We start from the raw sequence: 23,252 nt of genomic DNA on the forward strand, positions 1-23,252 counted from the left end.
GAGGGGCGTCGGGGGGAAGGGGCGTCGGGGGAGGGGCGGGGCTTATTATGCAAATGTTATTTTTGATGCCCCGCCTCTCCAGAAATCACGTGCAAAGTTGGGGGGAGGTGCGTCTTATAATCCGGTGTGTTCGGTATGCGCTACACACGCGTCTTATAATCCGATGTAAAGATCGGCCTCTATGTAGGAGGCTCGTGAAGGACGCTGCTTGCTACTGGGCTGCAGTTGGAGGCAGTCGCCCTCCAGCAACAACGGAGGGCGGAGGAGCGACGCTCACAACAACGAGCGGAGCACCGGGCGGATAAAACGCACCGAGTTGGCACAGTAGGGGGCACAGGTGGGCCGACCCATGGCACCTGCAGGGTCTGTCCCGTGACCTCCTCCTGCCAGCGAGCCTTCGACACTTGACGTGGCCTCAAAGTGCACCTAGCCTGGCACAGTCGTCGTGGTGACGTCACCGTTAGTGGGGAATGGCGGTTGTTGTTGTGTACTGTTGACCAAATTTCGATTTAGAGTTTTCGTGACTGCAGGGATTATTCTTCTTGGTTCTTTCGGTAAAGTCACGTAGAAGGGATTCATTCAGACGCTGTCTTTCCGACAGACCTGTTCTTCACCTGAGGGACGGCTGCTTGCGTTGTGGCCGAAACGTCGTGAGAATTGTATTTTATTATGTTTTATTTTTATTATTTTATTATTTCCCTTCTACGTGACTTTACGGTTGATCAGTCGACCCATGGCACCAGGGTCTGTCCTGTGACCTCTTGCCAGCGGGCGTTCGACACATCACGTGGCCTAAAAGGTGCACCTAGCCTGGCACAAGCGCCGTGGTGACGGCACCGCTACTTAGTGGTGAACGGTGGTTGTTCAGAATCTTGATTGTTTATACTGGAGGAATCCGAGAAGCCACAAAGCTCTTTTTCATAGACGTCCAGTAGTACCAGGTCAGAAAGTTACAACAAATAATACAAAAAGCACCACGGAAGTGCAAATTATATTGCAGGTAAACAAATCACTTTAACAATACATAGAAATACTATTTGGTTCTTTCGGTAAAGTCACGTAGGTATAAAATAAAATTAAGCACGACGTTTCGGGCGCAACACAAGCGTCCGTTATCAGGTGGGAAAGCCATGGTCTGCTGCTGAGGCAGACTGTTTTTAAAAGGTTTGAAATGGGTGTAGCTCAAGGGTTATACTGGTAGGAACCTCCTGGTTACACCAGCCCACAGGGGATTATTGTGTCCGTCCGTCGTGCAGGGAAGGGCTGGGTGGGGAGGGGCTGGGTGGGGAGGGGCTGGGTGGGGAGGGTAGGGCTGGGTGGGGGGTGGTAGGGGTGGGGCTGGGTGGGGAGGGGCTGGTCACCCCGTGGTGCCCTTATAAAACTCAACGTTTAACCTACTCACGCCGACTTGTGCCCGCCGTCACAGTCGGGCATATTTGCGGAATGCACCACGCCGCCGTTGACCCTGGCCATTGACCGAGCAACCCAACGTTCCTACCAGCTCCCTCCGCAGGAACGTGTTAAATAAGTGGCCGGGGCTAGTGATGTTAATGTGAGAAATTAGCATGTAGAAATAAAACTAAACTTTATTTGTTATCTAACTAGGTAAGGCCCACTGAGCCGTGTGCTTTTTTCAGGAGCGAACTGGCCACATGGGGAAAGCTCAAGTGACGAATCATTGCTTTTATGGATTTATTTTGGTGATTTCGAAAAGTTTTTTTGGTTTAGCCATGTTTGTTTGTTGTAGTACGGAGTTAGAATGATGGCTTTAATCTAAGTTGTCTTGTGGTTGTTGTTGTTGTTTGACTTGCATCCCACTGGGATATTTGCACAGCGTTGGTGTACGGTGCTGTTTTTTTCTGGAAGATTTTGCATTTTTTTCCTGGATTTTTCTGTGTGCGCATAGTCACTTTAAGATGTTTTCTTGTTTATGTTTTTTGTTTGTTGCGGTTGCACCCGATTCAAGAGCCGAATGGCTCACAGGGCTATACCAAATAAATGAAACTGAAATGAAAAACTGAAGCTTTGAAACTCGCAGAAGTCAAAACAATCCTGAACGCACCTTTCTAAATGTGGAGGTGGTGGGGGGGGGGGAAACCGGAGGACCCCGACGAAAACAAATCCACGCGACTCTATTTGTGTAACCATCTTCTTGGTTCTTTCGGTAAAGTCACGTAGAAGGGAAATAATAAAATAATAAAAATAAAACATACAAAAATAATTTTATTACGTTTAATTTTTATTATTAAAATAATTTTATTATGTTAAATATTTATTATTTTATTATTTCCCTTCTACGTGACTTTACCGAAAGAACCAAGAAGATGAATCCCTGCAGTCACGAAATAAGCTTTAAATCGAAATTTATTTGTGTAACCTCATTAACAGTGGGCAATAAGCTTTGGAGCGTGTGCTACTTTTGCTGTTGTGGTGCGAAACGTCTAATAATGCAGATGAGTTTGTGGTTTTATTTGTGCTTGGTTAAACAAGCAAAACATTTTCTTGGTGACATTGGCCTGTAGTGCCAATACATCGAAGGGCTGATGAACGATAGCTATTTTTAACTCTGAATGCTTCACAGCGAACGCATAAGAGGTCTATAAACTAGAGAATACGGTAACCTTGGCGACACGTTGGGGGGAGGGGCTTATGTACCCACTCGCTCCACCCCTCACTACTCTACCCCGCCCATCTCCCCCTGACCACGCCCATCTCCCCCGGACCACGCCCATCCCCCTGACCACGCCCATCTCCCCCTGACTCCGCCCATCTCCCCCTGACCACGCCCATCTCCCCCTGACTCCGCCCATTTCCCCCGGACCACGCCCATCTCCCCCTGACCACGCCCATCTCCACCAGACCACCCCCCTCACACAAAAATACATTTGAAGCGGAGTTGCCCGTCACCGGATTTGATAGCGCGGATAAGCGGCTGGCTATAGCAAACCAATGGGCGCCTCATGCCTATGCGCGCTGCGTTATGTAAAGCGAGACGCAGGCATGCCCAGCGAGAGCATGGAGGCGGCTTCGTGTTGAGAGGATCGAGCGAGTGAGCAGGGACATCGACAAGAGATAGAAAGAGAGGCAGAGAGACACAGTGGGACGTTGTTGGTGTCCGTACCGGGGGTCATCGCGACTCCAACAGCGCACTCGGTGAGGTAAGGAGGAGTGGAGGGACGCCTCACGCAACGGCGGCGGTGTTATCCACTATCAAAGTATAACAATAATCATCAGAGGTTTTATCCTTGCTGGCAATACAACCGGTGTTAAGATGTTAAAGGCACCAAACGTAAACGTTTTACAAGAGCATGTTTTTTGTTGTGTTTGCATGTTCGCAAGTACGCGCGCGGTTAATGCAGACGCGTGTCCTTGCAAAAGGCGTTAGAACATCTTAACGCCTCCTGTTTTAGTGTCAGAAAGTGTACAAATTATCTCTTATAGTGTAATTTATCTGACTTTATCCGGTTACTCAGAGAGCCTATACACAACTTTACCTCAGAAATGAAACGTTAACGACGCTGCTGCTGCTGCATTGTACAGTACTTCTATGGTGCCCTGCTGCTGCTGGTGCCTTGTACTGTACTTCTATGGTGCTGCTGCTGGTGCCTTGTACGGTACTTCTATGGTGCCCTGCTGCTGCTGGTGCCTTGTACTGTACTTCTATGGTGCTGCTGCTGGTGCCTTGTACGGTACTTCTATGATGCCCTGCTGCTGGTGCCTTGTACTGTACTTCTATGGTGCCCTGCTGCTGCTGCCTTGTACTGTACTTCTATGGTGCCCTGCTGCTGGTGCCTTGTACGGTACTTCTATGATGCCCTGCTGCTGGTGCCTTGTACTGTACTTCTATGGTGCCCTGCTGCTGGTGCCTTGTACGGTACTTCTATGATGCCCTGCTGCTGCAAGTTAATTAATGCACGGTGTGTCAAGGGCGGGTGTGTTGTTGTTCAATGTTATAGCACCGTATTCTCCGAATTATAAGACGCATCCCAAACAACAACAACAACAACAGAAACTTGTGCCCAGGTGTCGGTAAAGTTTGCACGACGACGACCGCCATTCGCCACTAAGTGGCGGGGACGTCACCACGACGCTTGTGCCAGGCCATGTGCACCTTGAGGCCACGTGAAGTGTCGAACGCCCGCTTTGCAGGAGGTCACGGGGCAGACCCAGCAGGTGCCACGGGGTCGACTGACTGAGATGACCGAGATGACTGGCTGATGCACCACCTGTGCCTCCTACTGTGCCAACCACTAAACCACGACTGAAATATCTGACTGACCAACAACACACACTCACACACACAGCTAAATGCTCCCACTATCTCTGTTGAGGCCACGTGAATGTGTCGAAGGCCCGCTGGCAGGAGGAGGTCACAGGGCAGATCGAGGTGCCATGGGTCGACTGACTTGCTGTGTTTTAGCGACCCGGCGCTCCGCTCGTTGTTGTGAGAGCGTCGCTCCTCTGCCCTCCGTTGTTGCTGGAGGGCGACTGCCTCCAGTCGCTCAGTAGCAGCAGCAGCGTCATTTTACAAAGCACGCACACACACCGGATTATACGACGCACCCTCAACTTTTGCTTGAAAATACGGGGATTGAGTGTGGGGTGGCGTGCGTCTTTTAATTCGATACCGCTGCTGCAACACTATTGAACTGGCCCGGGTCCTTCGGGTTTACCCCTCCACATTTAGAAACGTGCATCTTTACAGTATTTAGATTACTTTTGGTGCAATAAATGTCCAAATAGATGGGACCGCTTTGTTGAGCTATCATTTGTGGCCAGGTTGCTTCTGAAAAATAAGTTAATACCTTAGTAAGCTTTGCCTCGTAGGATTGGGGGTGGTTTAGTTTTATTTGCATGCGTTTGGGTGATTTGTTTACCTTTCTTGTACTTTGCACTGCCATCGTGGTTTCGTACTGTGTTTATTGTTGGAACGTCCTTAGTCGCGCCCTGCCGGACATGTGTGATAAAGCATTTTATAGCTCATCGGACGGATTCCTCCCAGTATAAATGAGTATTTTGACTGTGGAACACGCGTTATGTCAACGTTTTAGTATCTTAACTCGTCTTTACTCAATGTGTGGTTTCCTCCTCTAGGCCCAGTGATGATATTGATTGGAGTCTAACCTGGCTAAATCAGGGATTCTATAATGAGATTGAAAGGCTCGCACACACCTGGTGAAATATAGTGGCTATATGATGCACTTTATAATGAAGATAAGTTTGCATCTAACCTCGTAAAATACAGTAAAGCACTCGATAATGAGGTTGAATGGGGTCTTCCCCGTGGTTAGATTATAAGGGACGTTACAATGAATGTCAATTTGGGTGTTACCTGGTTAAATGAAAGAAGTTATGGTGAATTCGAATTGCATAATAAACTGGTAATACAGGGGATTACGTAAGGAGGTCGATTGGTGCGAGTCGATGACCTATTAAACGAATACCATTTGGGGGTCGTTCCCGGTTATATAATAGGGCTGAGCGATTAATCGATTTCAAATCGAAATCGCAATTTGAAACAATGCCATTATCAAATCGCAAAGGCTGCGATTTTTGGCGATTTGAAAAGTCCTATTACTTTCATATTGGAATTGTTTAACTTTTTATTATTATAATTTTATTTATTTAACTTAACAATTGTTCTATGTTTTATTGTTCTATTTCATCTTCTTGGTTCTTTCGGTAAAGTCACGTAGAATGGAAATAATAAAATAATAAAATAAAACATAATAAAATCATTCTCACGACGTTTCGGCCACAACGCAAGCAGCCGTCCTCAGGTGAAGACCAGGTCTGTCGGGGAGACAGCGACATTTAAATAAATACATATTGGAAGCAATTAATTTATTTTAAGTTCTCATCCTTTCATTAGAATATATAGAACAGTTCATATGTTGATGGTATCACGTGGTAATGCTCCATCACATGTTTATATCTATTACACAGTGAATATTGAACTGAAGCTTGACTTAAAACATTTTAATCGCAAATCTGTCAGAAAAATCGCAATTAGATATTATCCCCAAATCGTTCAACCTATTATATAAGGACTTGTAATGGGATTTAAACGGGTAGCTTATTTGGTGTAAACGGATTTCCTGCATTGAAATTTCAACGGAGCCTTCTCATCATCCTCATTGCATGAAGGCCGTTATAATTACTGCAATCTCAGTGGCGTAATATCTTGCACGAGTTGGAACTTTTGTCATCGCGATTCCAAGATCGGGATCTCACGCCACGTTGCGTCGACGCACTTTCACTTGCGACCCTCAGTGGCATTGCAAGCGTGCGCGTATAGAGCACGTGTTGGTCATGAATATCTCATTGAGATGTTTTTTTTTTCCTCGTCCAAAGCACATCTTTGCTGTGTGAAGGGCCATCGTCGAAACGTCGCCTGTTAGATATGTGTTTCCTCTTTGGAGCAGTGTTATTGACGGATGTTGAGTTTGCTTTTTATACTCGTGCATGACTGCAAACGCAGCATCCATGCCGTGTTAACCCATACGATTTACCCGCATTCTTGCACAGAGAAATTGAGTTTTCAGGTCCATACGGCGTACAGCCGTTTCAATACGGGCAAAAAATATCTATGTGTTTGTGTTTCTCCCTTGTGATGGGACTTTGTAGGATGAAAGTTGAGATTTATAAGGGCACGGGGGTGACCAATAAGGTCTGAATTGGTCTGTAATAAGGTAGGGCACTGATAAGGGGTTGACAGGTATGAGCATCGCATGTTTTTTTCGTTCAATAAAAATTACATTGTGCCAGTTACAATCAATGACTTTGCTATCGTTAATCTCAATGGGCTCCCCAACTTGTTAAATAAGGATGTGTTATAATCCGCTCTCTGTCGGCTCTCACCTTGCTCAAAATAATAGGGAATTCATAGCTCGGTGATGAATTAAGGTTTACTAACGCCGTGGTGGTGATACGAGGTTTTTTTGGGGGGGGGGGGGTGAGAAGAAATCGTGGATCTTAAATGTTTATGAAGTTCCTGAGCTCTTTGGGCTTTGAGATGTGCAGGAGATAACAGCGCAATAAGGTGGGTGTCAAACTACGGACCGTATAGGAAACCCGCTGTGCTCAGCGCTGATTCAACGAGAGGAGGAGGATCGGCAAAACGAGACGAACTCTCTCTGGATTTTGAAGTTTTCGTGACTGCAAGGATCCATACTCTTTGGTTCTTTCGGTAAAATCACGTAGGTGAAAAAAAAAGAATATAAATAATCAAATTAAATCACGACGTTTCGGAAGTTTTTTGCTTTGGTTGTCCCACCTGATGACGGAAGCTTGTGTTGCTTCCGAAACGTTGTGATTTAATTTGATTATTTCTATTTTTATTCTTATTTTTTCACCTACGTGACTTTACCGAAAGAACCAAAGTGTATGAACTCTCTCTGCTGAAGCCCTCTCGTCCTGGCCAGCAGGAGACCCGTCAAGCTCCTGAACCACTGTCATACGCAAGAAGAAGACTGAGATACATGCAAAGTGACTCGTAGATATATGGACTCGTAGAGACCCACAGAGATGCATTATAGACAATTCACAGCAGTGCAATTGTCGCCATGTAACTCAAACTATGGACCGCACAGTAAACCAACTGTGGTCGCACTCCTTCAACGGAGGATGAGGAACGGCGACACAACACAAACTCTCTGCTGAAACCCTCTTGTCGTGGGCAGTAGCAGTAGCAGCGTCACATCTCAACATCAGCATCTAGCTCCCGAACAGATTGCCCTGCGGCACAAGATTAGAATAGCATTTTTTTGTATCTTGTACTAGAATGGGTTGTCTCTGGATACTCCAGTTTTCTTCCCACGTGTTAAACGGTCCTTAACTATAAAATGGCCAAACCTCTCGACTAATCTTGAGACTCCAAGTTGACGAATCGCCATTTGTTTCCTGATGGTGATTATTATTATTATTTTTCAAGAGCCACTCAGCCACTTGAATCACATTATTATTATTAGTGTCAACGAGGTCTCACTAGGGTAAATAATGGTGTTGGAATCCAAATGGAATGTTGCCGAGTAGAATTCGATTTCGATAGACATCTCTATGGGCTTATTGGCTTAAACAAACGTGTTAAGGGTATATTATTACAACGGTATCACAACAAGCCCTGTGTTTTCTAAATACTGTACGTTAAAAAAAATCTATATAATGTCCATCAATAGATATGCATAACCACATGCTTCTAGCCACAACAGTGCCACTTATGTAAGTGGTCTTGGTTTCCAGAGTTGATAACATGTGTGGCGGGGTGTCATCAAGGAAGTTTGCCACACTGCACTCTGAGCCACCCTAACGTCAGTGGCGAATTATATCAGAACCTGTCCTTGGCAACCTATCTCCTAACCCACCGCCGCCGCCACCATCACCACCACCTTTCATCAACCCACACTGCCCAACATGGCAAAGTATGGTCAAGCTGCCCACATGAGCGATAACAGCAGCACGGGGGAGCCTTGAACCAGCAGCAGAATGATAAGGGTTGTAAACAATGAACACACGGTTGCAATGTGGATGTGGGTTTATATGGCGTCTTAAGTGCCATCACATCTCAAGGCTCTGGGTAGAAATGGTAACTTTTTTTACACATTTAATGGGGGGAGGATGGGGGGGCAACCCCACCCCCTCTCCTCTCCTCCACACATGGACAAACCGGTCTCTGTCATTCCCCACAAAGCAAAGGGTAGTTGTATGAGTGTTCTCGTGCGGAATTGTAAGTGGTTTCCGCGGACGGACGGAGCGGTGACGCGGCCCAGCGGCAGCGCATTGGCCCGTTTGTTGCGGACGCTTACTTACGCTGGTTGTGCATTAACCACGATCGCCACGGCGCTGTCTGCTTCACGGCGCCTTCGAAAGATCCCGTAACTTTATTCTGTCATTCGAAAAGAGTGCCGTTGTGTGCCGGCGTCGTTGACTAAAGTTGTAAAATTTTATTAATGACACGTCACAACACCACCTGCTGCTGTTAAAACTTACTGCAGACCGTTTCTGTGGCAAAAAAAGCGTGAATACTAAATGTGCAAAATTATTATGAATTCTACTCGCGCAGACAAATGCATGTGCCTTGTGCGTGGTGTGCAAGAAGTTCGTGTTTCAAGGGCTGCATTGACTTAACGTGGTGAGAACCGCAGGCTGCATGAAACATCGACAAATAACTTTAGATACATCGAAGACAACTCTTCAGGAGAGAGACATGAGAAATAGGAGGTTCATCTCTCTCTAGAGTAAGTCAATAAAGAAACCACTTTGCGGAGATTTAACCTGCTTGTATAATGATAATAAAACGACTGGCTTCTGTCGTAGGAATGTGGAATATCCACAGCTGGTTCAGAGGTTGGCGAAGATGAGTGGTGCTCGGTGCTTGTTGGCACATTGAGACACGCGTTGACCTCTGGGCTGTTTGATAATGCAATGGAAGTCACGCACCACTAAGTTTTCCCATGGTGACGTTTGCACACCGTGGCAGAGTCACACAGGGCTTTTTACAGTGTTTGGATGCGCGTTGTGCGGCAGTGCAGTGCTAACAACGCTCCTGGCCTCGCAGCAAAGAAGGGCCTAGGTTCGATTCCTGACTCGGGCGCCTTTTCTGTGTGTCGTTTGTATATTCTTTCTAGATTTGAAGCTTTCGTGACTGCAAGGATTCATATTCTTAGGTTTTTTCGGTAAAGTCACGTAGGTGGAAAAAAAAAAGAAAAATATCTAAATTAAATCCCGACGTTTCGGAAGCAACACAAGCCTCCGTCATCAGGTAGGACAGCCACAGCAAGAAAAAATTATTGCTGTTGCTATTCATTTTTTTATTATTATTAATTTTTTATTTTCACCTACGTGACTTTACCGAAAAAACCTAAGAATATTTGTATATTCTGTCCCCCCCCCCCCTATTCTGCGTGGGTTTACACCGGGTTCTATGGTTTCCTGCCGCAGCCAATACAAAAAAACGTACAATGTAAGTGGTATTGGCCAAACATGCCCAGTGCTGGAAAAATTACCTGCAAATTACTTAATCGGGATTAAGCATAGTAACGTAACCCCCTGCTGCAAAAAAAAATCTTGGCAGGATCCTCCTAAAAAAGAGCTTTGAGACTCACCGAGGCTTCTCTGGGTAAACAAGTAGCATAATAAAAAAAATTGCGAGGTTAAACAAAAAAAAACCCTTTCCAGTGACAGCTCCCACTTATTTGAGCTGTTGCTGCATGAGACTACTTTTTTGTGCGCGATAATTTCTGTTGTCCCTACAATTAAACTCAGAGCCGCGTGGTTAACCACAACGCAGTAATGCAATAATTACAATAATTACAATTAATTGCAAATCCAACATTGGATACTGCCAGCAGCTAATTTATATAAAAAAAAGCTCCCCGGATTGAAAATCAGCCTCTGTGTACAATGTGCATTGCTTGCTACACAACGGCTCGTTGGGCTCTGGCTCTGCCTCGAACACTCTCCCAGGCTCAGCTCAGACTCGCGTCTCGCGTAAATCCTGAGCGTGGCCGAGACGGTTTCTCAGAGCCGGCTCGAGTTTAGCGCGTGGCTTCGAGCCTCCTCATTTGAGCTAGAGCCAAGTCTCAGCCGAGACGTGGCTAAAGGCGCCATGGTGGTGAGATCTTTCCTACATCGCCTGGTATATAGGAGATCGTGGTGTTTGACCCTCGACCCTGACGCCTTTATTTTTGGAGTTTTCACGTCTCTCTCTTCGGGATCATGTAGATTTTTATCCGAGTCCTCCGATTTTTTCCCTCCACATTTAGAATCAAAGTGTGTTTTGAGTGTTTTGCCTGCTATAAGTTTGCACGTGAAAATCCACTTGGTTGAGCTATCACGGTGGCTGGCGTATGAGGGTTGTGACACGGCTTGACAAATGTACAGTCACGCTCTTTTGTTTGCGTCCCCGCTGGAATCTTTTTGTTTTTTGTGCTGCGAGAGCAAACGCAGCCACTCCACCGCTGCATAGAGTGGAGCACGCATGGGCGCGCGTACACTAGTTTGCAAACTGTAGCCATGCATCGTCACGGTGGAGGTATGAGGGCTTGCACTGACGACTCTTTCCCCCCCCCCCAATTGCACATCGGAACTATACCAGAGCTCCTTTCCAGAGCCAGGGTCAGGAAGCACGGGTTGCTTTTCCATTGCACAGGACCGAGCCGTGCCACTACCGTCGCATGTAATGAATGAGTAAAAATGCGTGTAGATGACGTAGAGATACGCTTCTGCGGCAATCTGGAATGTGCTCTCCCTACCAATATGAGGAAGTCACTGGATTCTTTGAACTTTTAAATCTTTAGAACTAATTCTTGTGTTTAGTTTGTCCTTCCCCCCCAACCAGACCTCCGATTAGCACGGTTGGCTACGTACGGTACGAAAGAAGTTAAAAAGTTCTACATACATACTTGTCCTCAAAGCGTAATCATTGACATCATGGTGCTGTGTTTTAGTTTCACCGACTGACCTCGCACGCAATGAACACGTCGCTAACCCTTGGCCTCGAGCAAGATTCTGACTTTCATGAGGCCGGCATAGTATGATGGCTCGGTAAAATGTCATCAGAAAACCAGCCCTGCCACGTTGACCCTGCGCTGGCGCAGCTCGGGTGTGCAAGTGGAACAGGGGTGACAGGCTGAAGCGTTGGGAAATGTGCAGCAAATGAGTCCGTGAGCCCCGAGCAGATGTTTCACTTTATCAGATTAGCCAGAAGCGGAACAACTTACGTGGTGTTTTGTGTAATAAGATAAACAAAATATCGTAAGCAAAATCATGTGAATATCTCTTTCTTTTTTATCCTCATTCGGGAACTGACACCGCTAAAGTTGTGTTACTGTAGGTGATGCTAATACTGGTAGGAACCTCCTGGTTACACCAGCCCACAGGGGATTATTGTGTCCGTCGTGCAGGGAGGGGCTGGGTGGGGATGGAGGGACTGGGTGGGGAGGGACAGGGTGGGGAGTGGCTGGGTGGGGAGGGACAGGGTGGGGAGTGGCTGGGTGGGGAGGGACAGGGTGGGGAGGGGTTGGGTGGGGAGGGTGGGGAGTGGCTGGGTGGGGAGGGACAGGGTGGGGAGGGGTTGGGTGGGGAGGGTGGGGAGGGGCTGGGTGGGGAGGGGCTGGGTGGGGAGGGGCTGGGTGGAGAGGGGTGGGGCTGGGTGGGGAGGGGCTGGTCACCCCGTGGTGCCCTTATAAAACTCAACGTTTAACCTACTCACGCCGGCTTGTGCCCGCCCTCACAGTCGGGCATATTTGCGGAATACACCACGCCGCCGTTGACCCTGGCCATTGACCGAGCAACCCAACGTTCCTACCAGCTCCCTCCGCAGGAATGTATTTTACACTGTGGTCTGTGGATTGGCATGGTTACTGCACTCACCGCTGGTGGTTTACGAGATCGCCAGCACTGCCCGTGTATTTGCATGGGATATAACTTAAGCGATCTTTCGCCCGCGACCGCAAGGGATTCGACGTTAAATGTGACGGCGTCACCGTGGCATCATTCTGCCCCATAGGTGTTGTTTAAGGGACCGTGACGTCATGCAGAAAAGGTTTAAAGATTCTGTCGATCGATGGGGAACCAAACTTCCGGACGATTCTACGAATGAGCCGCGTGTCACCCTTCCGGAATATTTTAGACCCCCATTTGTTTTTATTGGACGTTACTTTTAGCCATTTCGGCGGGGGGAGGGGGGGGGGAAATTCGCAGAGGGAACAATCTTGCGGTAACGTCAACAGGATAAACATTTTAGTTTTCACATTTTTTTCTCATGCGACGTGCGGTGTTCAGGACCACAGAGTGTGACCGGGGGCCGCACGCTCGCAAATTATATATATTTCGGTGTTTGTCCGTCCATCATTCCACTTGTAACTTTTGAACCAAAAATAGTACAAAGATGAGTAATACACCAAAAAATTCGCAAAACATTTCCCCTTTCCAACATGCACGCTGGCTTTTTGAGCTCGCCTCGGCTAACTTTTCGGGGAAGGCAACAATGTTTGACTGAGCGATTGGTTGGTTGCGGTTGCTCACGAACGGTATCTGCTGATGGATGGCTTTACTTGCAACATTTGAAACATCGTAATCATTGCATCGATGACATTGCACTGAACGTATATTTTGTTATCACGCTGTTTGTTTATCGAAAGATGTTGACATTCTGCGATTGATATGTCGCAAGATGTTTGTTTTCATTTACTTATTTATCTACCTATCTATCCACCCATACATTTTTCTTATTCATTTATTTACCTATGCGTCTACCCATTTTAATTAATTTATTTACCTATTCATCTACCCATTAATTCATTTATTTACATATTTATTTACCCAGTAATTTACTTATCTATTCAATAATTTATCTGCTTGTTTGTTTATCTATCAATCGAGGAGAGTTTCACTTGAGTCACACGATTCTTTCAGGAAGGGTCCAGCATTGGGTTTTTTTTCTGAAATGTTTTATTGTCATTTAAAAGAACCCAGAATACGATGTAGAAGTTTTTTAATATATTATTTTAAGATGTTTTCAGCCAATTAATGATGAGCGTTTATTATACAAGTGAGGAAACTTAAGCACCCGGAGAAAAACCCCGTGCGCAAGGGGGCAACGCTCTATCCCCGTACAGATGGTGTTCAGTCCACTTGCTGTCCTGCCTTGTAGCGAGCCAGGGTATTTTGGCACCTCGACGCCCACGGGAAGGGAGTTTCGCAACATCCTCGTGATCCACCAACCCTTGCCTCCACAGTGCTGGATTGCACGTCATGTGCATGTAGCCACCACTGCCCATCATCATTAGCGTCATACGAACAATGTACAGACCATTGTCAGTCCACTGCTGGATAAGGGTCCCCTGATGCCTTGTTGCTTATATGGGCGTTGTTTGACCACACTTCACCACCACGCTGGTCGTTGTGGGTTGGTGACGCATCATCTGTTGATTTTGTTTTCTTTGCACGTGTGGTTGGTCGTTTTCACACTGCGATTGAAGTTGTGAAAGGATGTTTAATCCCGAGTCTGCTTGTAACTTGAGAGTCGGACCGGTTTACGAGGATGAGCCGTTGTGATTCCCCCACCCCTTGGTCTTTTTCTTGTATGCACTTTCGTGGTGGCGAGGGATTGCAGTAGGTGCCACTATAGCTAGCGGAGGCCTTCATCCAGCAGTGGAGCGGGTACGTACACAGCTCGTGGGATTCCTTCGTGCAGCACGTTGGAATTCCCAATTTCTGGCCTCTTGTGGTCCAGATATTTTCCAGGATTTGCATTTGTAAATGCTTTCGTTATGAGTTATCAATTGCTTCCGAGGTGTAATACAGATTGTGTGAAGGTTTTTTTGGCGTTTAATTTTAGTTGTGTTTTGAGTGGTGACACGGCTGTGTCGTAGCGCGGTTGCCATTTGTTGCAGAGGTTCGCGGTTCTAGACCATTGGCCACCCCGGTTAATACCGCGGTTGTCTTTATTAACCATAAACACGCGGCAAAAATCACTCTACGTTAATTCTTATCTAGATTCACATAGTGTCTCATTCCAAGGTGTTTTACATCAGTTATTAAATTGTACATGAGATGATAGTGGTTGCGATAAAGAGTGGGGTTATTCGACGTGGTAACGTAGTTATGGTGACAGGAGAAGAGGCAGGATAGGTTAAGGAGGGGTTGGAGTAGTGATAGGGGTTGGGGTAGCAGTAGCTGTAGTGATAGGGGTAGGCCTGATCGTAGCTGGGGGGGCAGGGAGTAGCAGTCAGGGTAGTGATATGGGTTGGGGTTGGCCTGGTCGTAGCTGGTGGGGCAGGAGTAGCAGTCGGGGTAGTGATAGGGGTTGGGGTTGGCCTGGTCGTAGCTGGTGGGGCAGGAGTAGCAGTCGGGGTAGTGATAGGGGTTGGGGTTGGCCTGCTTGTAGCTGGGGGGACAGGGAGTAGCAGTCGGGGTAGTGATAGGAGTTGGGGTTGGCCTGCTCGTAGCTGGTGGGGCAGGGAGTATCAGTCGGGGTAGTGATATGGGTTGGGGTTGGCCTGCTCGTAGCTGGTGGGGCAGGAGTAGCAGTCGGGGTAGGGGTTGGGGTTGGCCTGGTCGTAGCTGGTGGGGCAGGAGTAGCAGTCGGGGTAGTGATAGGGGTTGGGGTTGGCCTGGTCGTAGCTGGTGGGGCAGGAGTAGCAGTCGGGGTAGTGATAGGGGTTGGGGTTGGCCTGCTCGTAGCTAGGGGGGCAGGGAGTATCAGTCGGGGTAGTGATAGGGGTTGGGGTTGGCCTGCTTGTAGCTGGGGGGGCAGGGAGTAGCAGTCGGGGTAGTGATAGGGGTTGGGGTTGGCCTCGTAGCTGGAGGGCAAAGATTAGCCGTAGGATGGGCGAGGGAGAAGAGGTGTGAGTGCTTTTAAGGGAAATAGAGTAGGCCGCCTTTGTGCCGCAATCGTGATCCGAATGTGACGGATTTGAAAAATGATTTACAAACGACCTAATCGAGTGAAGCCACACGGCAACATCGCCCCTCCCCAACAACTGAAACTGCCGCAGACTACGACTGTCTGTGAAGCCACGGTGCCTTTGTGATCACCTTGCCTTCATAACAATGTGTGCGAATACCCAATTGTGTTCATGACCTGATACATTTTTATCTTGAGACATTATCTGATGCTGCTGCTGATGCTGCTGTTGTTCCTGCTGCGTTGGCAGTGATGGATAGGTAAAATTGACAAAGACAACTCTTTCGTCAATAACAAAAAAAGCCCTCTGTGTGCTACGAAGAAGGGACATTGCCTTGAATGTTGGCGATTGTATTTTTCTTTAAGGGCCACAGTGTTTTTTTTTTGACAATTGTGAGTTTTTAATTATTTTTCTGCCTTCCTGCACCCGTGAAGTGATTTGCAGTATACTTCTCTGTGTTCACGCCTTAGAACTCTGTTGCAAAACAACACACGTTCTCAGTGGGCTGTCACCCCGTTGTAAATAAAGTTACAAATAAAGTCGACATCTCCACTTTATTTGTGGATTAATTTCCACGCGAATGTCCAAAACTAAAAAAAAACGCAGCGTTTTTATATTTTGGTTTTGCTGCAGTTGGCACACTCGATTCTCGCAATCGAAAGGTTTTGATTTCAAATCCCACGCCTGCCTGCGTTGCACTAACAAGACTAACATCCCCCTTCTAGACTTAAGACTTTGATGGGGTGAGCTCTGTTAGCGAGTACCTAATGAAGGCCGGCACCGCGCACGAGGAGGTGGCCAGCACCACACCCTACCGTCTTTGTCTCCCCAGTGGCGATGTTTACACACTGCACCAGGTACTCATTTGAGGCTGAGTCAACCTAGGGGACGCCTAGGACCTGTTCAGATAATCGCCACTGTTGTTGGCCTTTAGCGGGAATCGAACTCGGGTTACTAGGTTCGTAGTGCAACGCGCTAACTGCTGTGCCATCGCTCCCCGCTTGGCACCCGGCACTCATTTGAGGCCAAGTTGCTACACTACCGCTCGCACGCACACACGCACTCACGCGTACACACAAAAATAAAGACAAAGATCCTCCATATAACCTTAACAGACTGTTGGGGCAAGTGCTGTTAGCAAGGACCTAATGAAGGCCGGCACCGCGCACGAGGAGGTGGCCAGCACCACACCCTACCGTCTTTGTCTCCCCAGTGGCGATGTTTACACTCCGCACCAGGTACTAATTTGAGGCTGAGTCGACCTAGGGGACGCTTAGGACCTGTTCAAATAATCGCCACTGGTGTTGGCCGTGAGCGGGAATCGAATTCGGGTCGCCAGGTTCGTAGCGCAAGCTCGCCAACCGCTCCCCCACACACTTGCACGCATGTACACGCAAAGCACACACGTTAAATCTCAGTGCAATAAGCCTCCTCCAATCCTGTTGAGTGCATTCTCTGCATTGCCCGCAGCCGATGCAATACCTGGGGGCAGTGAGGGAATTCGACCAGGTTCCTCCGGATTCTAGAAACAAGCGGAGCCTTCTAAAAATAACAAGCATTGCGCCAAATATAGACTCAGGTGCAGAGATGTCCAGCGAGATACGGGGCCTCTCCACCCGCGGTGCAGACAGACGCAATGCACTGTATGCACTGCGCAGATAGTGTTGCTGCATGACTATTCGCCACGAAGTGAGGGTGACGTCACCACGGCGCCTGCGCCAGGCCAGGTGCACTTTGAGGTCACGTGAAGTGTGCTGAAGGCTCGCTAACAAAAGGTCTTGGGACAGACCCAGGTGTCATGAGTTGGCTGACTGAGATGACCGGTAGATGCACCAGCTGTACCCCCTAATCTGCCATCTTGCTGTATTTTAGCCGCCCGGCGCTCTGCTCGTTGTGAGAGTCGCTCCTCTGCCCTCTGTTGTTCCTCTGCCCTCTGTTGGCCAACTGCCCAGTAGCAGCGTCCTTCACGAGGCTCCTCCATAGAAGCCGATCTTGACACTGCTGTTACCAGTCGTCGGCACGTCCACTCGGCTCCACATCCCCCCGTACCGCATCAGCATGACCAGACACACACACACGGGGCGTTTGTTTGGATTCCAGTTGAGAGATAAACGATAGGTGGGTTACACTCCAGGTGCATGGCATGAGAGTAGATTACATTTTTAGATGTAAAACGATTATGATTTGCAGACCTGTGTGTATGTATGTTGAACTTATTTCGCACCGTATGTAGCCGACTGTGCTAATCGGAGATTGACATAGGTGTCACCTATGGTGAGACATAGGTGAGACATAGGTGAGACATAGGTGAGGCATAGGTGAGGCATAGGTGAGACCTACGGTGAGATCTATGGTGAGACCTACGGTGAGACCTACGGTGAGACCTATGGTGAGACCTACGGTGAGACCTATGGTGAGACCTATGGTGAGACATAGGTGTGACCTATGGTGAGACATAGTTGAGACCTACGGTGAGACCTATGGTGAGGCATAGGTGTGACCTACGGTGAGATCTATGGTGAGACCTACGGTGAGACCTATGGTGAGACCTACGGTGAGACCTATGGTGAGACCTATGGTGAGACATAGGTGTGACCTATGGTGAGACATAGTTGAGACCTATGGTGAGACCTATGGTGAGACATAGGTGTGACCTATGGTGAGACATAGTTGAGACCTACGGTGAGACCTATGGTGAGGCATAGGTGTGACCTACGGTGAGATCTATGGTGAGACCTACGGTGAGACCTACGGTGAGACCTATGGTGAGACCTACGGTGAGACCTACGGTGAGACCTATGGTGAGACATAGGTGTGACCTATGGTGAGACATAGTTGAGACCTACGGTGAGACCTATGGTGAGGCATAGGTGTGACCTATGTCAATTAGCTGCTAGGATTAAGGACCTCCCCATGCTGAGCAGTTAACGGCGGGGGGGGGGGGTTATGTGATGATTCTTCACAATTTCTGGTAAACGCCGCGTGTTGGTGAAGGGGGGTGGGGGGCGATCGGCACCGATTGAGATATCTTTTTCGCCCACTGATGTTAGCCGTGATTCGGAGTCGAGCTCAGGTCTCCCACCGGCTTCGTGTCGCAGAACGCTAACCGCCGTGCCACCGCTCCCACCCTCCCGTACGGCTGAACTGGTTGCCTCTCCGCAAAGGCTCCCCGAGTCGTTAATTTATTTATTTGCTCTCCGAACATTTTGTACTCGTATGATTCAATACGGCTTGAGCAATTAGCCGCAGTTATTAAACACACCCGGTCGTGAAGCTATCTCATCTATTTTTTATTGAAATTTTTTGTAACTGTAGTGGTGGTGTTGACGCGCGCCGACAGTGAGAGATCACGGGGCGGCGCGGGGTGCGTGGTTGTGCGCGCTGACACAAGGTGGGAAATAGGATCGTGGGCAGCGCGCAGTGATTGGTCAACTGGGGTGGGTGCTCTCAGCGACGTCCGCATGAGGGACTATAAAGGGGGACGCGCGGGAGCACTCGGGGAGTTGTTAACCAGTTGAAGATCGAAGACGGAGTTGAAGAGGTAGGGCCCTGAGACCCCTAGTCCCGCTGTCCTTGTAAGGGCCGGGGCCCTGTGTGGCTCGGAGGCGAGACTGTGGGACCCGTGGTCTGACGTCCATGTGGGACGAGGCTGTGGGACCCAGAGTCGAGACGGACACCCCAGCCGGGTGGGTTCCGAGAAGCTACGGGGCGTAAGTGCCCGTGTGGGTGTAGCCAGGGGAACCCCGTGGGTTAGGCTGCAGTTAGCCACCCGTGTAATATAAGTTGGTGTTAATAAAGAGTGTGCTACCCGTAAGGTCGTCTCCCGTCAAGTTACTACATTACATAACCACGATCGTCTTCTGCGCCAGCGTTGCAGCGCTCACGGTTGCATGCACTCTGCGGCCGTGGCTACTCTTTCGCGGCCTTGACGCAAGGGGGCATGCGGTGGTGAAGAAGCAAACCATGGAGCGTCTGTCCGGTCCCTTGGCTCCCGGAGGAGCCGTGCACCTCATAGGGGCCTCGCCAGGTACTAGAGACCAGGCCACATCAACGTGAGCCATGGTCTATCTACTGCTGGCCACGTCATCATCACGTGCCTGGCACTGGATACGCATCCACGTGACGGCGAGTTTGGCGCGACTTGGGTTGTTCCTAACCGCCGGCTTGTTTTCCCCACTTTTTTTGTAGTAAAATACCTGAAGTGGAAAATGCTGAACGGGGTATTTCTTAAAAGTAATTGGCGCGGGAGATTTTATATTCTAAGCTTAGGTCTTCTCAGTGGGCATGAATTAACATTACTATAATACTCCCCGATTTACGTCTTATCCCCACCGGCCCCCCCCCCCCTTTTCGTCGTTTTGCAATTACATCATCGCTTTATTATCCCTTTCTCATTCCAATGACGTACGTGTACATCATCAGTTTTTCTTCTGATTCCAGTCCGATGACGTACGTGCACGTTGTCAGAACCGAACCGGGAAGAAAAAATAAAATAACTTTATCGGTACCGAGGCTCCCACAAGGCCATGCGGGAGGGCGTTTGGCACAGTGTTGACGCCAGCTATCACAGAGTGCGGTCGTGTCGCTCCGGTTCTCCGCGGTGAGTACAATGGCGAGCCGTGTATGCGTTCCAAGATTCAGCGGTGAACGGGACACCCACCCTGCAACTTGAAGGAGTCTCGGAATGGGAAAGGGTTAATACCGCGACCTGATTTTCATCACCTCTACCCACATGCACGCCGCTGACAGCACGTCACTGACAACCTTTGCCTCCACCACCGTACCTTGTTCAATCTCTTTGCTTGACGTCGTTTCCATATTCGTCGTCACACCATTTAAGGAACGCATCCCCGACGTAAACCGAGCTACTGCTGTGCTGGCTCGCGTTTGGGGCATCATGAGCGCCATTGGTGGCGCTTGTGGCTAAAGATGAAAGGGGGCCTTTTGAGAGGCAGCTATTTTGCTCTCTAAACGACAATAGTCGCAGTGTCCTCTGCCTGCGGCGGGTGGAGACGTGGAGGCATCAATGACAGATGGCCGTTAAGCTAATTACAGAGCCGCTTGAGACACAAGTCAAAAACGTCTCCCTGCTCCAACCTGCGTGGAGCAGCACTCATCTCCATTGGCGACCCCCCCCCCTACCCCCCCGAGCCAGCGGTGGAAATTCTATGTTCCTGTGCCGGGGCTCAGCCTTTCCCTGGGACAACCGCTTTCCACAAAGTGGTACTTATTATTGTTTTATTGCCACCGGAGAGGAGATGATTGGCTCGGTCCGCCAAGCCTCCCGCTGGGATTTAAACTCCAAGCCGTCGAGCTTCACCATGGCGCTGTGTGGCCACGTGTGCCGTTTGAGTAGAGGACTTGTTTTTTTTCTTCTTGGTTCTTTCGGTAAAGTCACGTAGAAGGGAAATAATAAAAATAAAACATAATAAAATAATTCTCACGACGTTTCGGCCACAACGCAAGCAGCCGTCCTCAGGTGAAGAACAGGTCTGTCGGGCTGCTTGCGTTGTGGCCGAAACGTCGTGAGAATTATTTTATTATGTTTATTATTTCCCTTCTACGTTATTTTACCGAAAGAACCAAGAAGATAGGGGAGCAATGGTGCTGTGTGTGATCCCAATTGAGTAATTTGCAGGTAATTTGTTCGTATCATTGGGGTGTTTACCCAATACCGGCCATATTGTAAGTGTGTAGAAGGAAGTTGGAAAACCCGGAAAATACCCACGCAGATCAGAGGGAGAAAACATTCAAACTCCACACAGGTACAAATTGGGAGTCGAGCCCAGTCCCTTCACGCAAATGTGGAGGAGGCCGGGTCAGAAGCATAGTTTCTTCAGGTACACGTTCGTTGTGTCTATCGTGAGCGCTACAGATGGATGTTACTTGATGAATCGTTGCATCGTTGCCCCCACTTTTATTTAACCTGTGTGCACTCAATGGTGCCGCGTCTACGCTGTCATGGGTCAATTCACCGATTTAATTTAAAAAGCAAACTCGACACAATTTCAATGACGCCGTGACCTTAAAATATATTTTTTTTATATTACGTGACATTTTGGCCAATGGCTGTTGTTGTTAGCACATAAATAGAGGCCAGTGGATTAAACAGTGCATGATATGAGTTGAGGCGACATTTGTAAACACGCCTTATGAGAATGACATTGTTAAAACATGTTTTCTAATGACCACTTTTTAAAGAGGCGTATCAGAATCTTTATTTAGACTGGAGGAATCGATGAGCCAATGAGGCTCTTTTCACAGATGTTCCAGCGGCTATTGAGTCACAGACAAACCCTTGACTAATCAAAGAGCATTTCTAAATAAACTCGTTTAAATTGAAAGTTAAATGATAAAATGTTGCTGGCACCATTGCATCGTGGAAAGATTTGTTCTTTGAATTTATGTAAGTTCCATTTACAGTTCACCGTAGCGTATTGACGTGTAGAATTATAAATATTCTCCGTGTGTATTGTAAAATGATCGCCTTCACTCGTAATCCTTGAGGCATACTTTAGAGTCCCTTTTGTCAACTCCTGATGCCGTGTCGGCCACGGCGGTTTGTTTGACCGTACTTCACCGCGCTGGCTAGGGTGTGGGTCTTTGGTGAAGAAGCAAGACCCCCCCCCTGCTTGAGTTATAACAACTCGCCGCTGACATTAGGCGCGGGGACGGAAACCGAAAATCGGCTCGCCGTGTCCGTGGCTGCGACTCGGTAACAACCCGCAATCGGCAAAGTTCGGGGAGAGATTTTTTTACTCAAACAATTGCTGATTGGTAATTGGTTTTTTACCCTTTTATCTGGCAACAAAACTGACACCTTTTTTACAATGAGTCATGTTTGCATTGACCACAATACCTGCGGTCAGAATGCAAACAAATAACACAACTCTGATAATGTATGCACTGTCCTTGAAATTGATTGGTCCACACCCGAGCCTAGTCTCACATGGTGTTTGACCAAATGACGCCTTTTGGCGTGTGCCTTAAGAAACTGTGAGACTAGGCTCTAAGCTGTCTCGGGTGTGGACCAATCAATTTCAAGGACAGTGCATACATTATCAGAGTTATGTTTTTTGTTTGAATTCCGACCGCAGGTATTGTGGTCAATGCAAACATGACTCCTTGTCAAAAAGGTGTCAGTTTTGTTGCCAGATAAAATGGTAAAAACACAATTATCATATTTTGCTACTGGCAAATGAGGTTCCAATGGTGAATTGCTGATTGGCTTCATGGCGGGGCAAAGTGCGAGTAATGCAGTGGAATATTCCAATGATGTCTTTCGGTGATGAGTTGGCTGCGCTCGTGGCCGACTTCACAACGCCAAATTGAGGTAATTTCTGATAACGTTAACAGGAAATTACTTGCTTGGTTAAAACCACGTAGCAACATTGTCGCCACCCGCCCGCTCCCCGCCCACCCCCTACTGACAGACTATACCCAGGTGTGAAACATGTTCCTATGATTGCTTTTTCATTGCTTTCATGGCTTTATTTTGGTGATTTCGAAAAGTGTATTGGTTTAGCCATGTTTGTTTGTTGTAGTACAGAGTTAGACTGATGGCCTTAATCTAAGTTGTCTTATGGTTGTTGTTGTTTGACTTGCATCCCACTGGGATTTTTGCACACAGCGTTGGTGTACGGTGTTTTTTTCTGCAATATTTTGCTGTCTTTTCTTGGATTTTCTGTTTGCACTTAGTCACATATTCACTTTAAGATGTTTTTTGTTCATGTTTTTGTTTTTTCTTTGTTGCGGTTGCACCCGATTCAAGAGCCGAATGGCTCACAGGGCTATACCTAATAAATTAACTTGAACTTGGAGCGTAAGGAGGGTCAGCCTCTT

General features: G+C 47.9%; 1 protein-coding gene across 2 annotated transcripts in view; it reads left to right on the forward strand.

Annotated features, from left to right (window-relative positions):
* Window positions 1–2,942: 2,942 nt before the first annotated feature.
* LOC144951377 (histone deacetylase 4-like) overlaps window positions 2,943–23,252 on the forward strand; it is a 262,255-nt gene continuing 241,945 nt past the window's right edge. Inside the window, exon 1 of one of the 2 annotated variants that reach the window (XM_078881609.1) lies at window positions 2,943–3,158. The gene's annotated coding sequence lies outside the window, so the exon portion shown is untranslated. The remainder of the gene's footprint in view (window positions 3,159–23,252) is intronic. The other variant, XM_078881610.1, reaches the window with a different exon arrangement.

This window comes from Lampetra fluviatilis, chromosome 62 (genome assembly GCF_964198595.1).
Source record: "Lampetra fluviatilis chromosome 62, kcLamFluv1.1, whole genome shotgun sequence".
NCBI lineage: Eukaryota > Metazoa > Chordata > Hyperoartia > Petromyzontiformes > Petromyzontidae > Lampetra > Lampetra fluviatilis.